Below are 5,539 nucleotides of genomic sequence, written 5' to 3'. Positions count from 1 at the left end.
GCTAGGAAATAATTCCTAGTTGGCTGGGAGGAAAACCTAGTCGGGTAGTCAAGAGGAGCATCCCAATAGAGTCAGGAGCTCATGAGCATCTCAACTAAGTTATTGGAGTAGGTATTCCTCTGTTTATTGATTAATTATGTAAATGGTTGCAATGAAATTCTTACTTATTTAAATTGTGGTAAATAAATTTTAATGCTATATTATCATCAAATAAATGTTTAGATATAAATAATTTATTTTCCATCTTATTGTGTATAAAATTAGATAAATTTAGTTTTTAGTTAGAGGACCCTAGGAGGGATCCTCACACGTGGTATCAAAGCCCAGATTCAAAATCTAAGGCCTAATAGTGGCTCTCCTTCATCTAAGTGGCCATGAGTAGGGGGTATCTATTTTGCCAAGTGCTTAGGACCTGCACCTTACCCCAACCACAATAACAGGCCATCGTGGATTCTGGGCAAAGAGCTTGTTGCCATAATCTAGTTCTTGACGAATATGATCCATTTCTGAGTAGTTGCTCTTGGAATAGTGTAAACCCAAAGTTTTGGCCCTCCTCAACCGTATTGATTGAAAAATGGCAGGACTGATGATCAGACCATAGTTTTGTCTTGATCAATTTCAAATAATCCTTTTGGAGGATCAACTCCAAGAAAAAGTGGCACATTTGCAACCTTGTACCCCTTTTGAGATAAGTAAATTGAAAGTGGAGTATTTCTTGTATGTGAGACACCAAATAATACCAAGTCTGATTTAGGAAGATTGTGAGGCAGGGCTCTATCGCCCTGTTTAACTGTGAATTCTATTACCTCAATTCTTTTGAAATAACGTTTTGAGAGGGGTGTGTTTCGGGCTGGACTACCTTGAGGAAAACCTGAGGGTGCAACTCCTAGGTGGGATGCAATGGCTTCAGTGGTCGGCCCAAGAACATCAGTATAAGGCACTCCCCACAACTGGCAAGCATTCTTTGTCGTCCCTGCTGTGTTCGGATCTGCCAATGTGTATAGTAGAAGTGATCCCTCCTTTGCTGCCTTTCTAATGATCTCCATAAGACGATCAACCTCATCAATCCCTGAGAATAAATGGGTATTTACACCACAACCTTTGTCGACTAAACAGGTCTCAAATTGACCCAATGCAGCATGGACAGAGTGCTCTGTTGTCCATCCAGTGCCATCAGAGACCATGTAAATCGCCTTTCCAGAGGGCGAGTATCTTTCGTCTTCGTCGTCGCTCCCTTCATAGTCATCAATTCTATTAGGAATAGAGGGCACACCATTACTGGTGAAATTATTATTAGTGGTTGTAGTAGTGGACATTGAAGATGATGTTTCTACCTTGTCTTGGACTGGGTGGTCCAACCGCCTACCAGAGTGGATATTCCGAACCCTCGACCAGTGCTGCAATTGAGGGGTACCCTTGGATTTCCAATCATTGGCCCTTGTGCTATCATTTTCCATGGGAACTTGCTCGAAATCCAGATCCATTGATGAGGAATTCACAACTGGAATGGAAGAGGATTTAGAGCGAAGTCGTGGCTGTAACATGAGAACCCCAGTTGATGCATTTCCAACAATACAGCGAGACAGTTTCTGGTAAGATCCTCTTTGCACAATCTTTAAATAACCCCTTAGGCAGACCACATATAACTGCCATAAGGTCAACCAAGACATATACTACACCCTTTGGTATTGACTTCAATCCAGCTGCATCCTGTTTTTTTTTTATCAAGCCCCTGCCTCTCACCATTGTTCTGACCTTTGCTACATCATCCCATTTGCCTGCAACAACAGAGCTTTGAGATATCTGTAGTTAATATATTTATTGAAACAAAAAAATATGTAAGCCACTTTCCCCCTTCCTATATTACTAATAAGAACAAGGTAAATACACAGATCATTCTTCCAACTTATCTGGAGTGTTATCTTAAAAGCTTGTATGAACCGACATTGTTGTTCAAGCACTTTGCTTTGGAACATTCAATATACATGGGTGAGTATGTGAGGAAAATGTTCTCCAAATGTTTTCTGAAATGAGGAAGATTTTCTAGTCGTAGAACATTCCATATTTTCAATACTTGCACAATTTCTCCCCCTCTCTGCACATCAATGGTCCACACTAAATATAGACCCGATATTGGATATTCATTTACAAGGCCCTCATCAGCTTGAGCACTATCTTTCCTGCTTTGGTGCCAACCATTAGCAATATTCAGTATTGTGTTTATGATTTGCTGCCGCACCTGCAGAACCTTTATTTTTGTGAATGATTCCTTAAACTCATCGCTGAAAAAAAACCTTCCAAACAGTATTGTTAAAGAGGACAAAATCCTTGTTTAGCAAATCTTTTAGTTGGTCCAATTCAGCCTTTGCTTTTCTTATTACTTTCACTATTTCTGGATCCATGCTAGCATCTAAAAAAAAAACAGTTCCTTGAAATGGCATCCTTTACAATCTTTGACCATATAGAATTGCTTTCACCAAGAGATGGCCCATGCCCAATGATCCAAAGACAAAATATTTGTACAGTTTAGACAGTATGTACATGACAACCACAACCTCTATGATGTTCTTCTTACTCTTCCCAAAATCATCTTTCTCTTCTCTTCCATTTTTTACATTAATAAATGCATATGCTCCATACATTTCAGACGTGAGATAGGTATATCCATATGGCTCCATTTCCACATTGGGACCATTTCTGATACGATTTTCATAAAACTTTCTGTTTGGGAAAAGACTTATTAATGGATGCATGCGATAGTGTATATTTAGAATATGGACTGGATGTCCAAGTCCTTCCAATCTTTCAAAGAGGCTTCTTCCATAGTTCACTTTCTCTGCAACCTTACTAATTACTGTTGCAGGTAGCTGCTTTGGATCTCCTATCAGAAATGCATCCTTTACACCCATAATTTGTAGTGCAATTGTAGATTCGGCCTCTTTAAGCTGGGCTGCCTCGTCAATAATTAAACAGTCGAATGGTGCTGCCAAGTTCATGCAGCTCTTCCCAGAAGATGTTACAGTTGAAAATACCACCTTGGCACGTGACAAACAAATTTCCAAAATATCTTGGTTGGGGCGTGTTCTTTCACAACATAACTCTTTTTTTAAGAAATGTATACATTCACTTCTCCTGGAGCAAAGAGCTTCTATTAAAAGTCTCTTATTGTTAATCACACTCTCTCTAGAATTCTCTGTGCACTTTGATGCTTCTTTATTGATTTCTCCATGACCAGAAAAACATTCTCTAAGGGTTTTGTCCTTGAATGCATTTTTCTGAATTAGATTTACAAAATGCTCAACAACTTCAGTCAGACAACCCAAATTCTGTTTCTTTGAGATTGATTCTGGATAATCATTCAATAAAATTTCTGCACACTTAAATTTTTTTCTTTTTCTGAAGCTAATATTTTCAAATTGTCTCTGACAAACTGTCGAAAATTAACTGGATCCTTCTGTTGTGCTATTTCTTCAAAATATTCATAATGTGAAATTCTGATTCAAGAAAATCAAGATCGCACAACCGATTGCATGACCTTAGAACTTCAGTAAGTGATGTAGGTTTTAACCCTGTACAGAGATTACCTACATACAAATTCTAAAACACAGAAAATAAACAATGCGAGAGCATAACACATAAAACACATATACACAGATATTTTTCCCTAGATCCCAAAACCGAGACTACCAGCTTGATTTTTCATTATGTTCCTTTCAATGTTATAATACATATTTATACATGCCGAAGCATCCAATACCATAGACCGAAAACCATCGCGTCCAAAAACATGTGCGAAAATCATGCACAAAACCATAGGTGGGTCTGCCCATCCTAACATAGGGTCCAAAACCAAAATTTTCTGGGGTGCTGCCTCGGACCCCATAAAGTGGGGTTACGGGTATGCCTCAAACCCCTTGTGACCCCCCTCACTACACAATCGGCGCAACAAAGGGGGGCTCTGCGCCCCCTCTAACCCCCCGGTTAACTACGTAGGTTAGTCATGGAAAGAATATAACACAACCCAACATTCTCCCACTTGTTGTTTTCTTTCCACAGGGGGCCACAAGAGAGCTTAGTCATTTTTCCAACCCTGAAATGCCCATTGTCTCTTTACACCAAGAGAACTTCTCAGAGCTCACAGATTTTGTCAATGCATCTACAATATTCTTCAAAGTGTCCACCTTTACCAGCAACACCTTTTTGTCTTCTATCATATCCCTCACAAAGTGATACTGAACATCAATGTGCTTTGTCTTTGAATGATATGTGGGGTTCTTTGCCAAGAAAATTGCACTTTGGCTGTCAGAGTCTATCCTTATAGCTCCCTGTACTAACCCCATACTTGAACACAATCTTTGCAACCAAACTGCTTCCTTGCTTGCATGAGTGGCTACCATGTATTCTACCTTTGTAGTTGATAGTGCCACTACATATTGTTTCTTTCTCATCCAACTAACTGCACCTCCAAATAGGTTAAACAGATACCCACTTGTAGATCTTCTCTGATCCAGATTTCCAGCCCAGTTTGCATCAACAAAGCCATGAATATCCAACATTCTGTCCAATCTTGATCTTCCTTGGTAGCACAAACCATAATCACTAGTGCCACGCAAATACCTGAAAACCCGCTTCATTGCTATCCAATGCTCCTTCCCTGGTTTTGACATAAACCTGTTCAATACTCCCACTGCATGTGCAATGTCTGGTCTAGTACAGACCATTACATACATCAGGCTACCGACTGCACTTGCATATGGAACATGGGACATGTACTCTTCTTCTTCTTGTGTCTTGGGACACTATTCAGAAGATAACCTCACACCTAGAGGAATAGAAACCTTCACTAGTTTACTATCCTTCATATTAAACCTCTGTAGTATTGTCTTGACATACTTCCTCTGGTTTAACCAGAGCTTCCTCTTTGCCTGATCTCTTTTAATTTCCATGCCCAAAATATATTTTGCAACAATAATATCTTTCATGTCGAATTTGGAGGACAATTGGGTCTTCAAATCCTAGATAATTTCTTTGTCATTTCCAACTAGCAACATATCATCCACATACAAGACCAGATAAATAACACGGTCACCAATTAATTTAAAATACACACAGTGATCTGCTTTGCTTCTGGTGAAGCCAAGTCCCCATATAAATGTATCAAATTTCTGATACCACATCATTGGTGATTGTTTTAACCCATACAGAGAATTATTTAACTTGCATACCAGTTCTTTCTTACCCTTCACCGCAAAGCCTTCAGGTTTCTTCATGTATATTTCCTCTTCCAAATCCATATGAAGAAATGTTGTCTTCACATCCATCTAGTCTACCTCAAAATCAAAAGCAGCAGCAACAGATAAAAGTAATCTAATAGAAGTTACCTTGGAAACAGGAGAAAAAATATCACCAAAATCAATTCCCGACACCTGGGAATAACCTTTTGCTACCAACCGAGCTTTGTATTTCTCCACCTTTCCTTCTGCATTTGTCTTCTTCTTGAACACCCATTTGCTGCCAATGGGTTTCCTTCCAGTCGACA

At 39.3% G+C, this 5,539-nt stretch overlaps 1 pseudogene; it reads right to left on the bottom strand.

The window, feature by feature from the left end:
• Positions 1–405: 405 nt before the first annotated feature.
• LOC149143551 (uncharacterized) lies at positions 406–2,996 on the bottom strand (annotated as a pseudogene).
• Positions 2,997–5,539: the final 2,543 nt, after the last annotated feature.

This window comes from Pinus tabuliformis, chromosome X, assembly GCF_031772625.1.
Source record: "Pinus tabuliformis cultivar Carrire ecotype Pingquan chromosome X, CPIR1, whole genome shotgun sequence".
Taxonomy (NCBI): Eukaryota; Viridiplantae; Streptophyta; class Pinopsida; order Pinales; family Pinaceae; genus Pinus; species Pinus tabuliformis.
Note: the sequence above shows the minus strand (reverse complement) of the source record. Positions and strands in the feature narration are given on the sequence as shown.